The following is a 17,329-nucleotide window of genomic DNA, read 5'->3' on the forward strand; positions in this document are numbered from 1 at the left end:
GTTCGATTTCTAGGTTGACATTAAATTTTTTATTACATTTCCATTACTGATAAAATTATTTCTTATGTATAGAACTTATTTTTGTTTAATATAATGAATGCACAATGTTAGAGATGTACTAATTATTTTATTTTTTATAAATGTATAACATTAGATATGTGCCCAATATTTTCTCTATCTTTATTTTTTTTTATATTTTTGTGAATCATTGTATTTTCTATTATTAAAAATTTTATTATTTGACTATGACATCATTTAATTTCTAGGTAGATTTTGAATTTGACATTCCATTTTTATCACTAATAAAAATACTTCTTACATTTCATAGTTATTTATTTTAATTTTTTATTATTCAATTATGAAATTAATTATTAATCCATTTGACCGCAAATGGTTGAATTGCTTGCCCACCACTAGAAGAGAAGAAAATGGTTTTGTTTTCAAATAACTTTTCAAAATATTAATTTTTATACTATTAAAATTAATATTGTGGATTTAATTACAAGAGTTTAATGATGAGAAAAATATATCTTAAATATAGGATTTAATGAGAGAAAATAGGAAAATGTTTTTATTTCCAAATGGTTTTAAATTTTACATTCCATTTCCATCATTAATAAAAACATTTATTATTTATCATACTTATTATTGTTTAATATGTATGTTAAAAATGTTCCCGATTTTTTTAATTTATATTTATATTTTTTATTTTATTATTTAATCGTGATAATATGGATTAAACCATTTGACCCAAAATGATTTAATTTTTTACTACCACCTAAATGGGAATACTATTTTTGCAAAGTAAATTTTGAAAGTATAAGCTTTTATGTTATTGGAATTATTAATTTATTAAGTATGGATTTAATTAATAAAACTTAATGATGAGAATAAAAAAATAACTTAAATATATAATTCAATGAACATGAATGCAAGTTAATAACTTAAATTTTGGATTTAATGAGAGAGAATTGAATGAATTTAATATCTTTAAATTACATTTTTTCAAGTCATTTAACATCAAGAACCAATTACCCTATTTGCTCTCATTTTTTATCAATAAATTTAAATATAGAGAGGTAAATTTTGTTCTTAGAAAATTTCAGAAATATTCTTGAGGCCATTCGTGCTTTTTAAAGTAGTAGTAATATATATATATATATATATATATATTAGATATCACCTAACAAAGCTTGTGCATCACACGAGCCATGACTAGGCCTTCCTCCTTGCCTAACATTTTTTCCTATATATATATATATATTTTTTTTTTTTTTGAATTTTCTTTTATTTCTTTTGGCTCTACGAATAAAATTAAATTCAAGTCAATATGCTTTGATTGGAGTTAGTCTGCCTTCTAAAGGAATAGTAAATGTCACTTACCCATGGCAATTTGAGACGTCTTGCCTTTTATAGTAACACAAAATGTCTCTCGTAAGACATCTTTGCATATCTTTGTGTAACTAACAAAAATGAACGTTTTTCATCCTTCCATGCCTCTTCCAAAATTGCAAAATTAGAAGACCTAGATATGCAGCAGTTTTTCATCTAAACATCTCAACCCAACTAAATAATCTTCAAATTGAATAGCTTTCTGTCAAAGCTTGAGACTTTAGTTCATAACATCACATGTTAAATTTGGTCAAGTCTGTAATTCATATAACCAATATTTGTTCAAGACTTCAAGTCTTATTTTAGGTAAACAATCTCTATTAATTCAAGTCACTATGTTAAGTCTCTAGATGCCATAAGTTATTTTGCTTTTTAGATATGCTAATTTAATGACTTGGTAGTTTTCTTCTCAAGACAGTCGTTTTTATAACCTTCTTTGACATGTGCAGAGCCCAAATAAATATTGTCGATTTTGCACTTTTTCTGACAAAGGGCAATCGGAATGTTTTTAAATAATTATTCTTATTTAATTAATAACATAATTATTTAGTAAACTAGTTAAATTAATAATATAATAAAAATTAATATTAATAAATAAAATTATTATCATATTTTTTATTAGGAAAATTTATGCTATCAAAAGTGCTTTGACCAATCAAAGCACCCTAGTGAATTGTGATGAACACCACTTGATTGGTCACTTCTTTTATGATACCAATTAATTGAATGTAACTTGTAACTATTGTAATTTTTTCTAGAATTATACCTTTTAGTATTATAGTTGAACCCTTTTCTTATTACAAGTTTTTATTTAATATTAAGGTTAATATAAATTATTGCATATTTATTAATAAAACAACAAAAATGTAAGAAAATACTAGTTTCAAAGTTAACTCTTATAATTTGATATCCATTTAAATTTCATTTAAATTAAAAATTAACAACATGATTAGTTTTAAATTTAATTAATTATTATTAATTTAAAATCCTTCATCCATTGAAAAATAACAAAAATTATTAAATTTAAATAAAACTTTAGTAAAAGTCAAAATAATTTTATAAAAGTTAAAAATTAATACAATTAGAAATGTTACAATGCTCCTTCTAAGGTTGCAACTTGGGCAGGTTAGATCAGATTGAGGGTCAACCCAAGCCCAATCCTAACTCTCAAACCTTGAGCTTGGGCTTAGCTGAACTCGATGTCTAACCCAAGTTTACCAACCCAAGCCTAAGTCAACCTTAACTCAACACATCTTAGGTTGGGCATGGGCTCAGGTGGATTGTTAATATGTAAGATATATGTATATCATAAAATGTTGGATCGGCTTATATTGGATTAGGTCGGAGTCAACTACAAAATCCTCTACTCAAATCCAACCTGAGTGTTTTGGCCCAAGCCCAACTTGAAGCCAGAAAGCTCAAGCCCAACCTATACAAAAGCTTTGGTTGGGCTGGTCAAATTCAAATTGAACTCACCCAAGTTATACCTTTAACTCTTTGTACCTCATTTTTTTTAAGAAAACTGTGCATCGCATGAGTCGCTGCTAGGGAGAGGGAAATGCTGCTGGTGCTTCCCCCTTTGACACCTCGAACCATGTTTTAAAACCTGACCCAAAAACGGAGCCATCTTTTTTTCTCTGGGGTTGGGTCAATGGTCCAACCGTCCAGGTCGACAGTCCAACATGTAATTATATTATAACTGTTAGGTTAAGAAGATTGAATATCATCCTTTGGATCTAAGCTTGCTGAATATATAAGAAAATATGAGGGGCATGTATCAAAGGGAGAAAGAGATTAACAAACGAGGGAGGAGAAAGGGATCATTAGCCATAGCCAGAAGCTGACAATGACTCTTCGGTGGTTACAAACTTACAACAGTAGCACGACAACACCTCGTGTCTTCATGGAGTAAGGGCATAGGAGAAAGAGAGAAGTAGCAATAGCCGAGTATCTTCATGCTTAAGGACATTTCTCCTCAACTCACACCAGAAACACCTCCCGTACTCTCTATCGGTGGTATAATAGGGAGAACTGATCTATGACAGTTGCATATCAGCAGCGGTGGCACGTATCAGATATTCAGCATGGAGGCATTGATAGTGACAACAAATCTACAATGATGGGTGAATGTAGTTATTGGATTATTATGAATAAAGATGAGATAAGAATGATGGTTTCTATAAAAAAAAAAAAAAAGCAATGGGTTGGTGTGAAAAGAAGAAGAATAATAAGAGGAGAGGGAAAATAAAGAGACTTAGGCTATGTTTGGTTTGAAGGAAAACATATGAAAAGGAAAGAGAAAAACAGAGAAACCTATAGAAGGCTTATGAAGGTTTTTCTACCTTTTCCTTCCTTTCTCTACCTTTTCCTTGGAAACAAAAATAGCCTTAGGGTTATAGACATCATGTTTTAGGTTGGATGGATCACAACTCACAAACGGTTCAAGAGGTTTATCCGTTTAATTGTTTGGGTCAATGTTTTCTGACCAAAGTCAACAGTTTTCTCTCAAATATCGGGTTCAGGATGAAACAGTCCCACTTTTTTTTTGTCCCGGTGATGGTTTGAACAGTTCAGTCGGCGTGGGTCAACGATGGGTTGAAAACCTTGCCTAGAACAGTGATTAGAGTCCCAATGTCTTCTGGGTATCGTTGGTTTTTTCCTTCCGACACGAAATTCCTAACTCTAATAATTTTTGAAATTTTGAAAAATAATTAAGGGTAAAAGAGTCTTTTTACCATTTATTTTTCAGATACAATGGTAGAGTCCTGATCACCTGTCAACAAAATCGCGCTTTTATGGTGGGTTTCATTTTTATAGTGAGATGTTTGGTGTTGGAACAAGTTTGGTTTGCAAGATATCCCAACTCATAACAATACCATATCCACAAGGGTTCTCTCCATCATTTCACAAAAATACTTTTCTAGTCATTTCAGACAAGAGGAGATTTTAGTACTTGTAAAATGTTATAATCCATCGGACAAATTTCTTAAAATACCATTATAATTTAGTTAATTGACTAACTTTATCCTTACTGTTTACGTATTGCTTTAGAGTATCTCCTAAATTTTCTGACACTTGTTTGAAACCTCCCTTATCATTAACTTTCCATTACATTCTGTTACACGTGCCATCACGTGATTGATATATTTTCCAAAAATTCTTAAAATATCATTTCATCTAAGGCCATTCTATCTCTATCTCTATTTCCCTCAGTGGCATGACTTATCTTGGGATTGGGTTGGAGCAGCAAATTGTTGTAGAAGATATCGTAATCATGGTTCGACAATAATCTACCTTAATCTTGAAGAACCTCAGGTTGCTGATGGGGTTACGGCTGCATTCCTGACATAAGGAGTCCAAACCCAACAAAGTAGCAGCCATGCCTTCATAAGTCGTAAACTTGTTCCCCATTAAAATGTGGTGGTTTTGGATTAAGAAAACCACTCTTTCCATCATATATTGGGATGGATGAAGACCCTCAATCCTGATACCGATGGTGTTTCATCCGAGTATCAATACTACAACCGACCCAAACTCAAAAGATATTTACTTCAAGAACTGATCTGAATATGTAGACCTTGATCTGTGTCACTTAATTTTAGGTGCATCAACAATCTCAAGATCCTGTTCGTCATCTGCAGATGTTTTCCCACTCACGCACCAATGAGGTTGGACCAATGATGATGACGATTGTTGGCAAGTGACATCACGATGAGAACGTTGAGGAGAAATTAAGGTTCAGTTTGAAAGACTACGAATACCACTACAAGAAAAACGGTCGAAGGCGGCAGTCCTAAGATTGTCGGCTTAAGCCTTTAGACCGCCGTCTTAGATATAAGGCGCCGGTCAGGCGTCCGGCCCCACATCGACGGCCGCCCTAGATCAGGACCACTGGCTTAGATACAAATGACCGCCACCATAGATGGCTGGTTGAAGATGGCTCGAATTGCTCTACAGCGGCAGCCACTTATAGCCGCCAGTTTAGAGTTAATATGGCAGCGGTTTTAATCGCCGGATTAGGTAGTTAAAGACGGCCGCCTTTGATTTCTGCCATACTTTCTTGTATTCTTATGTGGCAGTCTGAACCGCCGGGTTAGATAATATATGACCATCGCCTTAGCTGTTATTTATGGTTAAACCGGCGGTTACATGACCGCTGGCTTAGGCTTAGATTTTTTTTTTTATTTTTATTTATGCCGAGTTAATACTAACATTTTTTTTGCACCTGCACTTTCATTAATTGTTTATTACAAATCTATGCCAATTGATTTATAAAAACAACTTAAATAAAAAAATGTAATTTAAAGCAAAATGTTTTAATTTAAAAAAAAATATTATATCCAAAACAAATTATTCAAATACAATATCCAATTGATACAAAAAGTACAAGGACTTTAAAAAATTCAATTTGTCGAATAATATAGCACATCTTCCAATGCAAACCCACTTAACATAATGATCAACCCTGCAAATAATAACATAAAAATTGTTAGAAAATGTAAAATAAATGAGATATTAATAGAAAAATGTATACAAATAGATATTCATCCGCACAAAATATTAAAATGCATCAATGTAATATGGTAATTTTTCTAAGATAAACTAGTTATCTAATACATCAATCAACTTTTCTAAATAAAGTAATAAGAAATAAAACAAGTGTTACTTGGTATTATACATATGTTGATTGCATATTTCAAGCTCATGCTAAACCCTTTCGTGTAGCAGAACAATGACGTGGGCCCTACAGCTACGGTCCCACTGTGTTCGTAGGGTAGAAGATATTCTAGTCTGCCTAGGGTTGGCTATTGGTCATTTAGTTGTTTTAGTTGTTATTTATTTCAGTCTTTGTTTTACTCTATTTGTTATGTAAAGACTAAGGGCAGATCTGTCCTTTCCATGTAATGAGCATAACCTATAAATATTAATTAAAGTGGCGGCGGCAGAACATTAAGCTTCTGCTCCTCCTTTCAACCCTTGTGTTCTACTGCTTCTCCTCCCTCTTTCTCTTCTCCCCTCTTTCTTTCTTCTTATCTTCGATCCTGAGATTCATTAGGGTTCAAGACTGATAACAGTCCTGAACTTCTAATTGGTATCAGAGCTAAGTTCTCTCATGTGAGTCTAGTCCAGCCGACCACATGAGAACCATCTAAGGCTGGAAGCTGAGAAAGCAGAGTTCGTTGACTGGTTCTTGGAGATCTCCAGAGGATTAGCAGCTGTTTGAAGAAGTGTCACAGTTGTAGCAAGTTGGTGATTAGGAAGACTCAGAGAAGGCTAGGGTTCGGGTAACCTTGGTAGGCAGCGAACTGCATTCTACTGAAAGTTTTTACTTTCTGAGAGAAGTAACATCAGAAAAGATAGGTTGGACCTATCCAGTAAGGGTGGCCAAACTACTCTAGGGTTTTATCTCTCTATTCTCTAGGGTTTCTCTAGGGTTTTGTCTTATCCCTACGGCAAACCCTAGTATTAGGCCGAAACTTTTGATTTGATTCCTACGGCATACCCTAGAATTCTCCTCAACATTGATCAGTTTTAGGGTTTCATATTAACCCTAATACAAACCTTATCCGTACGGCTCTTAGGACTGATTAAAACCTCGAATTGGCTTCAGCATATCAGATTGCTCTTCAAACCGTGTTTCAGTCTTCTTTTGGGGTTTCAAACACTTTTGAAGGGGTGAAAACAGTTCGGACTGTTGCTGTTGTGTGTGGTTATTGATTTCAGATCAGTCTTATATATATTTCACGCACATCTATCGTGAGTACAGATTGGTTTTCTACTGATTTTGTGACTGTTGGGAGTTCTAGTGCTGGTTTTGACTGTAGTAACCATAATCTTTGATACTTCTGGTTCTTGACTGAAATGGAGTTTAAGAATCAGGCAGAAGGCAGTTTTGGGAACAACAGTTATGGTGGTGATTCTGAGACAGGTTTTCAGATTACAACCGTAAAGTTTGATGGATCAAACTACTTGGAATGGGCCCAATCAGCCATGATGGCTATTGGGGGAAGGGGCAAAGTAGGGTATCTCTTGGGAGATGTGGCAGAACTTTCCAAGGGAGACCCTATGTATACCAAGTGGGTTCAAGAAAACTACTTGGTTATGACATGGCTCTGTAATTCAATGCAGCCCCATATCAGCCGAAATTACTTATGGGCAAAGACAACCAAGGAGATATGGAATGTGATGAAAGAGACTTACTCCCAATCCCTTAATGTTGCCAGAGCATATGAGTTGAAATGTGAGGTGAATGCCCTTAAACAAGGAAAGAAACCGGTGTCGGTCTATTTCTCTAACTTGTAGTCCCTGTGGCACGAGATTGATCACTTAGAGACTCTTGAGTGAGAGAGTCCCAAAGATGCTCAGATACATAGAAAGCACATTGAGACAAACAGAGTGTTTGAGTTTCTAACAGGACTGAATTCAGAATACGATATTGTGAGGCAGCAGATCTTGACCAAAGATAGTGTGACCCTCTCTCAGGCATACTCCTTAGTGCACAGTGAAGAGACCAGGAGGAAAGTCATGATGCAACCCCAGCCGCTTACACCTGCCTTGGTAGCTGTCAAACCCAAAACAGAGGGTTATTCAGAGAGGGACAAAAAGAAGGAAGATAAAAGGGATGTGGTGTGTGAGCATTGCAAGAAACCTAAACACACAAAAGAAACATGTTGGAAGCTGCATCCACATTTGGTCCCGACAAAGTTGAGAAATAAAAGGAATAATGCTCATGTGGCTACGACTACTGATTCAGCATCCTCATCTGGCACGAGAGGCACACCATTAGAGACCTTAGCTGCAGTTCGGGCAGCTCTAATACAATTGGAGAAGGAAGTTGGCAGTTCAGCTCAGTTACCGCAATCATCATCAGCTCCGGCTACATCGGCCTTTGCACACTCAGGTACTCGAGCCTCAGCCTACCATGCCTCCGCTCCAGGTACTACTGAACCGTGTTGGGTAATAGATTCAGGTGCATATGACCATATGACCAGCTTGCCCTCTTTGTTTACTACTTATCACTTATCTTCTGGTAGGGATAAAGTATCTATAGCTGATGACTCTCTTGTCCCTATTTCTGGCAAGGGTGACATCAAACTGTCAGATACTATATCCTTGTCCTCTGTCTTGCATGTTCCTAAACTGGATACCAACCCCCTTTCCGTCAATAGCATTATCAAACATTTGAACTGCTCAGTAACTTTCTTTCCTGACCGATGTGTTTTTCAGGACATGGAGACGAAGAAGGTGATTGGGACTGGCTGTGAGACGAATGGGATCTATCTGCTCGGGGAGAGTTCTCGTCGGGAAGAGTCGGTGGATAAGAAGTTACTTGTTTCTCAAGTTGTGAGTTCGGTTATGTTGTGGCATAACCGATTGGGTCATTTATCTTTTCGGCCCTTGAAGAGTCTGTTTCCTACTTTGTTTGAGTCTGTTGAGTCATCTCAGTTGAAGTGTGAAAGTTGTGAGTTGGCTAAACATTGTAGAAACTCTTATTCATTGAGTAATAAAATGAGTAATAGTTCTTTTGATATTGTGCATACTGATGTTTGGGGGCCATATCACATTCCTTCTATAGGGGGGGGGTACAGGTATTTTTTGCTATTTGTTGATGACCACACCCATTTTTCGTGGGTTTATCTTATGCGATCACGAGATGAGGTGCCTGTCCTGACCCAAAACATCCACCAAATGATCCTAACACAATTTGATGCCAGGATAAAAGTGCTTAGATTTGATAATGCAAATGAATACTTTGCTAAGCCATTGGCATCGTACCTCCTTAATCATGGGGTTATCCACCAGAGCACGTGTCCTCATACACCTCAACAGAATGGGGTTGCAGAGAGGAAGAATAGACACATCTTGGAGGTGGCTAGAAGTATTATGTTTACCTTCAACGTCCCTATTCGTTTCTGGGGTGATGCTATCCTTACGACGGTATATCTTATTAATTGGATTCCTTCTCGGGTTCTTGATATGAAACCTCCTTTTTCCCTTCTATACCCCAATGAGGAGTTGTTCACTATTCCCCTCAAGACATTTGGTTGTACCTGTTTTGTTCAGCTTCTTGGTCCCAATCACTCCAAGTTTCAACCCAAGGCCTCCAAATGCATCTTTCTTGGTTATGCACAAACTCAAAAGGGTTATTGTTGTTATGATCCTGTCTCAGAGAAGAAGTTTGTATCCATGGATGTCACTTTCTTTGAGGAGACACCCTACTATTCTCGAGTCTCTCCTCAGGGGGAGAGTAGTGAGCATGGAGATTTGGGTTTTTTTCTTCAGGGGGAGGAGGAGTGCAGTGAGGACAGGGTTAATACCTTTGGGGATGTTCCTTTACCTATTCCAGTTGATGATGAGGGTTGTAGTAGCGAGGGTGGTCAAAGGGATCGGGAGTTGAGAGTCTATCACAGGCGATGCAGGCAGATTGATTCTGGTCATCAACAATCCTATCCAGCTACAATCTCTTCTGCGGCTCCAAGTCCAGATATTACAGTCCCAAGGCCCATAAAGACTCCTTCCATTGTTGCTACCTCACCCTCTACAGATGACCTTGACCTTCCCATTGCCCTCCGTAAAGGAAAACGGCATTGCACCACATCTACAGCCCACTGCATCTCCCAGTTTTTGTCCTATGATCGCCTATCTCCCTCATACAGGTCCTATCTCACCTCTGTTGCTGATGTCCCTATTCCGAAAACAGTGCAAGAAGCCCTATCAGTCCCGGAGTAGAGAGGTGCAATGCAAGTTGAAATGGATGCCCTGTTGAAAAATAATACCTGGGAGCTAGTTGACTTGCCCAAAGGAAAGAAACCAGTTGGATGCAAGTGGGTATTTACTGTGAAGCATAATGCGGATGGTTTCATTGAGAGGTACAAAGCTCGGCTAGTTGCAAAGGGGTTCACTCAAACTTATGGTATAGATTACTTGGAGACATTTGCCCCGGTAGCCAAAATGACCACCATTCGGGTTCTATTATCTCTTGCAGCAAGTTACACTTGGCCTTTGTACCAAATGGATGTTAAGAATACTTTCCTGAATGGAGACTTGCAGGAAGAGGTCTACATGCAGTTGCCTCCTAGATTCTATGATACAGAGGCAGGTAAGAAAGTTTGCCGGCTCAATAAGGCATTGTATGGTTTGAAGCAGTCACCTAGAACTTGGTTCGACAGATTCAGACTGGCCCTTGGGAAGTTCAGTTATGTACAGGCCCAGTCAGATCATACACTGTTCATCAAGAGGGTGGAGTTGTCACTGACACTATTTGCAGTTTTTGTTGATGATATTGTGGTCACAGGAAACGACAACCATGAGATTGAGTCCCTCAAACAGCTCCTTCATCAAGAGTTTGAGGTGAAAGATCTGGGTACACTACGATATTTTTTGGGTATTGAGGTTGCTAGATCTAAGCAGGGGATCTTTGTCTCTCGGAGGAGATATGTGTTAGATCTCTTGGCTAAAACTGGAAAGGTAGGTGTCAAACCTGCAGATACACCCATTGAACAGAACCACAGGATTAATGCAGAGAGTGGGGAGCTGCTTGAAGACAAAGTTATGTTCCAGCGGTTAGTGGGAAAGCTCCTATATCTATGCTTTACCCGACTAGACATCAGTTATGCCGTTAGTGTTATCAATCAGTACATGCATTCTCCTAGAACCACGCACCTTCTAGCAGCAGAAAGAATACTAGCATACTTGAAGAGATGCCCGGGTAGAGGTATACTATTCAAGAACAATGACCACATGAAGGTGGAAGTCTATACGGATGCCGATTGGGCTGGGAGTGTTGATGACAGAAGGTCTACCTCTGGATATTGTGCTCTTGTGGGAGGTAACCTGGTTTCTTGGCGGAGTAAGAAACAAAGTGTTGTCTCTCGATCCAGTGCTGAAGTTGAGTACATGTCAATGGCTAATGGAGTGGCTGAAATTTTTTGGCTGAGATCACTACTTGAGGAGTTGGGTGTTGAGTATGAGAAGCCCTTGATGATGTATTGTGATAATCAAGCGGCTATTAATATAGCATACAACCCAGTGCAGCATGACAGGACTAAACATAATGAAGTTGATCGACACTTTGTACGAGAGAGGGTCTCATCACAAGAAGTATGTCTCCCATACATCACCTCCAATATGCAACTGGCAGATATCCTCACTAAAGTTGTATCACGGAAGAAGCTAGAGGCAGATCTATCCAAGTTGGGAATGATAAACATTTATTCCCAACTTGAGGGGGAGTGTAGAGAACACTGATGTGGGCCCCACAGCTACGGGCCCACTGTGTTCGTAGGGTAGAAGATGTTCTAGTCTGCCTAGGGTTGGCTATTGGTCATTTAATTGTTTCAGTTGTTATTTATTTCAGTCTTTGTTTTACTCTATTTGTTATGTAAAGACTAAGGGAAGATCTGTCCTTTCCATGTAATGAGCATAACCTATAAATATTAATTAAAGTGGCGGCGGCAGAACATTAAGCTTCTGCTCCTCCTTTCAACCCTTGTGTTCTACTGCTTCTCCTCCCTCTTTCTCTTCTCTCCTCTTTCTTTCTTCTTATCTTCGATCCTAAGATTCATTAGGGTTCAAGACTGATAACAGTCCTGAACTCCTAGTAAAACCAAGAGAGATAAGACTTCCTCTCTTTGGTTGAATGTAATGTTCATGTATCCTACAAAGAAATTCACCAAGAATGATTCAAAACAAAAAATAATTAATCAAATCTCATTCTAGTACCCTTCTTGATACCCAAAAGTTTTGTTTTTTTCTGAAAATTTGCTCAAATTTAAAACCATGTTTTGAACTACTTTTCAATCATCATGTCGTTTTTCCCCATATAGGAAAGAGAAGTACTTCAATAAAAGAACTGGATAGGTAGGGAATCTCATGCATGTAGACTCTAAAATAAATAAAGTTTGAGCAATTATTTGTCAAAACTCTATCCTATTGCATACTTATCTCCCTCCATCTATGGGAATCTTTCTACCTTTTTCTCCTGACTTTGCAAAACATTACATTTCTTTAGTTCTCTTTTGGTTTGTATGTATTTTTTGTTTTTGTTTTATTTATTTATTTTTTTTGGAAGGGGAGATGCATCTCAACGTAAGGCATGGAATTTTCTTTAGTTCTTCCAACCTAGTGAAACTATCTATGTGCATTTGTATCTGTGTTGCTAGTAGACAATGTTTTAGAAGGTTTAAATCTCAAGTGAGGTTCACAAGGCAAGCCAGTTCAAAAGCACCTTAAGGCCCAATCGCCCAAGTGTCAATCTTTTATGTTACATTGTATGCCTCATTATCTGGGGTGACCAATTTTTAACTTCTTTGAACCAAAGAACTTATGGTATCTCCATATTATAACTAAAAAGTACACATGGGAAAAGAACATTGTAGTTTATCTCAAAGGGTTTTTATTTCTTTTTCTCTTCTTTTTCTGCCTCTATGTTACCCATGAGTCCACCATCTTTATTCTTCACATGTCTCCCATAGTCTCTTCATAACTAATAACAACCACACCTCAATTTTTATTTATCTTTTCTTCTTTTTCTACCTCTACACTACTCATGGGTCCATCTTTATTCTTTATATGTCTCCCCTAGGCTCATCATAACTAATAACAACCATATCTCAATCATAAGAGGGACAATTTTCTTTTATACTTTTCAAGTTTAGGGGATTTCCAACCCAATGTTTCCCTTTTCTTTCCTACAAGAGCCTTTCATTATCTTAAAATCCTATGGTTTTACATTGAATTGGAAAGAAATAAGCTATCCAAAGTAAATAGAAGGCATTCCTCATAGAAATTAAAGAACCACATGTCAAGGACTACATTTCTATGCACTGCTAGCAACTTCTTTTGGTTAGTTTTTCCGAATTATACATTAAAACTAATAATCCTTACCTCCGCTTTCTATTTTTCTCTTTATCAAAAATACCCCATTCAAGTTTTTTTCTAAGGTTTTTGTTACTTGAAGACATGCAGTAGCACATAAAAATTAGCTACTTGGTTTTAATTTCAAAGTTATTAGCACGTACTTGGAAAGATTGCACAAAAGGCTACCAGAATAAATGAAGAGACCCAACTTGAAACCAATTTCTCTTACCTGATTATCAATCCCTCTAGGGTTGGGTGTTTTTGTTGGGAAGCCTATATAGAAAGATCAATACTGGTGACCTGCTTTAAAAGAAGAGACCCAATACATGCTTACCACCTCACTGGTGTGTCCTATGTAAAGCGGATGGGGAGACTAGGTTTCACTTACTGGTGTCGTGCCAATTTGCAAAGTCAATTTGGTAATGGGCTTGTTCACTCTTTGGGCGTAGGTGGAACCCTCCATCTGATTTGCAGAGCTTATTTTCTCATTCTTTGTTCAGGTGGCGCGGGAAAAGAGGAAGGATAATGTGGAGAGGACTGAGGGATGCAATTTGTTGGTCCTTATGGGAAGAGAGAAATCGTAGAATCTTCTCGGATAAGGAGAGAGGGGCTGAGGAATTGAGGGCTGTGATTCATATCAGGGCTGTACAGTGGCTAAAATCAATAGAGTTATTCTTCGACTACACGGTGGATGACATGTTAAGGAAGTAGGGTGAGGTTGCAAGTTGTATGAAGTCCAAATCAGTTGTGAAGGTGGTTTGGACACCCCCACCTGTTGGATTCCTAAAACTGAACTTTGATGGGAGTTGTAGAGGGAATCCTGGACTGTCAGGGATTGGGAGTGTATTTAGGGATGAGAACAAAGTCATTTTAGCCATGTTCTCAGGTCCAATTGGAGTGGGGGACTCTCTTAGAGCTGAGATCTTGGCAGTTATGGAAGTTGTTCAGAAAGCCAAGGAAATGGACGTCAGAAAGCTCATAATTGAAGGGGACTTGGAGGTGATAATAGGGTGGCTGTGGAAAGACAACTACGGGCTATGGAAGTACAGAAATGAGAAAAGAAAGTTCAAGTGGTTGGTGCGGGAAATGGTTGAGTTGGGTTAATAGATCAGCTAACTCTATAGCTGATGGGCTAGCTAAACAGGGGACTGAAAGGGATGTAATGTTTTGGGCTAAGTTGTAATTATTTTACTTCTTTTTCCCCTTCTTTCTTTGAGGACTTGAGCTATCTTTGTAAGACAAGAGTGTTTGTCTTCCTTGATGTAACTATTCCTATCATATTTCAATAAAATTTATGAAGTTGTTATCGATCCAAAAAAAAAAAAATTCTCTTACCTGATTCGCAAGATCATAGATTCCTTCACCGACATCAGATAAGACTGATTTTGCTGAAAGTAGTTCATCACATGGGAGGGTTGAGCTCAAGCTGCTATTGCTTGGGTCTTGTTGGAAATATTCAAGAATCAAGGATAGTGCATGTGTCTCTAGTGAACCTGTCATTCAGTAATTTCCTTTCTGAGATCTGTCATTGTTATCTTAAGTTTGATATTTTTCTTTCTTTCTGTACATTTCTAGGAGGTAAAGAATTCTTGAAAATATGTGAAACTATAGAGAAAGTGGATTTACCTTTCTAGAAAGAAATACATCCCAAAGGCCAACCAATGAACACAGGACTCGTCCTGTTAATATCCAACATGCTATAAGAAGCCTGAAATAGAAAAGGAAATCCTTGTGACACTTCCAAATTTACTCGTGTGTTAAGTTCCCAAGAGATTTGATCCATTCTTTCAAGCACAGAATCAAACTTAAAAAATACTGAACGTGTATAAAGACACAAAATTAGTGGAACATCACAATGGGGGAACCTGCCTTTGTATGAGGGGAATATGAAGAGGATTTTTGAACCATCATTTAGTAGGTCCAACTGTAGCATTTAAGTCAAACTCATCTCATTATTTGATGCCAATTATATATTATTAGTGCAAGGATTATACTGCTACATGTTATTATTTCTTTCTTCTAAGAACATTAGCATTCAAATGGGTTGGTTGAGATCTACTTACAGGTGAAATGAATGACGCAACTTCAGAAATCCGGATACTTCAATAGAATAAATGTCAAAATGACTCAGGGTTGAATTGATCAAGCCTGAAATTCAGGTAAACCGACTCAAACTTTATTGTAAAGTAGTTACCTGACAATGCAATGACAGAAATCAGGTTTATTGAAATAGCTACCATTGTTGTTACATACCTGCAAACAGAAACATATTTAGTATGGTAATTGTAAGCACTGTGAAAGGTAAGCCCTGATTGAGTTTATGGGCTTGTAAGGATTATAGGAAGAAGGAAAATTACACTATGTTTACCCCTGTCTATCAAGTGCCTGTTCTTTCTAGCCTGCCTCTCTATGTCTGCAGCTTCATAGTCAAGCCTCTGAGATGTAGAGTTAAGGAATCAGAAGCCTCTCCACCTTCTTCAGAGGTTTCTAGGTTGTCTCTAATGTCCTTCATTGCTCCCCGTAATTTCTGCAAAACTTGATGCTAGAATTGCCATTGACAAATATGCAACCACTCTGTATTCCATCTTCCTAACCTGTCAAATGAAGAACTCCAAATGTTAGCAACAAAATACCCCTGTTTTGCCTTTATACCTAACCCATAACACAATTAACAGAACCGAGAGAGCAAGAGAGAGAGAGAGAGAGAGAGAGACCGACCATATTTTTAGGTTATGTTTGGTTGGATAGAAAATAAGAAACAGAAAGTTCTCAAGGAATTTCACAGAATTTGTTAAAAACTTTCCTTGAAATTTCTATTTCTCTCTTATTTTCTATCAAACCAAACATATACTTTAACCTTAACCCCTGAGGTATTGCAGAGAAGAAGACTAAATCAAATGAATAGAACTGCCAAGTGCCAACTTAAGCTAGTTTAAATAAACTTCAAGACAGAGGCCAACAGAAGAAGAAAACAATTCATATAGCGGCTTACCAGAGCTTAACAAATTTCTTGAAACCTGATCAATACCTCAAATAGAAAGCCTTTGATTACCAATATTTACAGTACAGAAGCATTTGCACCAATTTTCAGAACCTAAATCAACTTTCAGAGCTTCGAATTCAAGCTCACTTTTTCTCATTCCCTAGCTTTATAAAGAATTGAAAATTTGAAACTAGCCCAAGCTACAAAGCCTTCAGAGCTTCTAATATAAACCACTTAGATCTTAAGGGTGAGTTTGGAGGGAGTACAAATGCAAATATGTAGAGTGCAAAACCTTGTATTTTGTATGTATTTACGCTGTACATATTTGCATTTGTACTCTTTCCAAACTGAGCCTAAATTTCATCAAATCATACAATATCTATTTCATAAACTTGAGTACAAGTCTCTCCAGTTCCTGAAATCCCAACTCTCAAAAGCCTGAAGTTCTCAACTTCTAGAGACTTGGGGCAAGTCTACAAACCCAGAAGTCCCAACAGAAGAGAATGAAAAGCCCTCTTAAAAAGCCCAAGTTGTCAAAGAATCAGACTTAAAATCAAGAATATCAGCAACTTTACTCAAACCCAGTTCACAAACACCCAGAAAAATGAACTCTAAAATCTCAAATAATCTGCATGTAATCATTTTTCTTGAATTCTTCTTCACAAACCAGTAATGCTGAACATAGATGTTCGAGCATGCCCAAATGCATGAGGAAGCAAATGGTTTAGAGCTTGCATGAATGGCACCTTCGATCAAACCATGAAGAAAACTATTTTTAGTTTCATCGATTAATGCCCTAGAATCGAAGAAAACACAACTGAATCAACCACGAAGAAGCCGAAGAAAAGAAGAAGAAGAAGAAGCTCCCTTACCTTCAAAAGCTTTTCTCAATCGATTTCTAAAAAAGTAGGAGGGAGTGCGAGAGTTTTTGACTTCTTGTTCTCCCTTTCAAATGGAAGAAGCTATTTAGACCGTCTCAAGCTCGGTTTAAATGCAAAAGTGTCGCGTCTGTTCTCAAAGACCGCCGGTTAGGATTTTATTTTCTTTATTTTAGTTTTCGGCGGCGGTTTTCAAGACCGCCGGCTCTAAACTTAA

The 17,329-nt window shown here is 37.2% G+C and overlaps 1 long non-coding RNA gene across 2 annotated transcripts; it reads right to left on the reverse strand.

The window, feature by feature from the left end:
* Positions 1-5,691: 5,691 nt before the first annotated feature.
* LOC148845432 (uncharacterized) lies at positions 5,692-17,243 on the reverse strand. Of its 2 annotated transcripts, XR_016101728.1 has the most exons (7): positions 17,107-17,243; positions 15,620-15,845; positions 15,446-15,504; positions 15,315-15,351; positions 14,878-14,959; positions 14,587-14,744; positions 5,692-5,857 (listed from the first exon to the last, which is right to left on the reverse strand). It is a non-coding gene; the product is annotated as an uncharacterized LOC148845432 (long non-coding RNA). The 2 variants fall into 2 exon arrangements; XR_016101727.1 differs by having other exon boundaries at positions 15,315-15,504.
* Positions 17,244-17,329: the final 86 nt, after the last annotated feature.

This window comes from Nelumbo lutea, chromosome 7, assembly GCF_056320005.1.
Source record: "Nelumbo lutea isolate HS-2025 chromosome 7, American lotus-T2T, whole genome shotgun sequence".
In the NCBI taxonomy this organism is placed as follows: Eukaryota; Viridiplantae; Streptophyta; class Magnoliopsida; order Proteales; family Nelumbonaceae; genus Nelumbo; species Nelumbo lutea.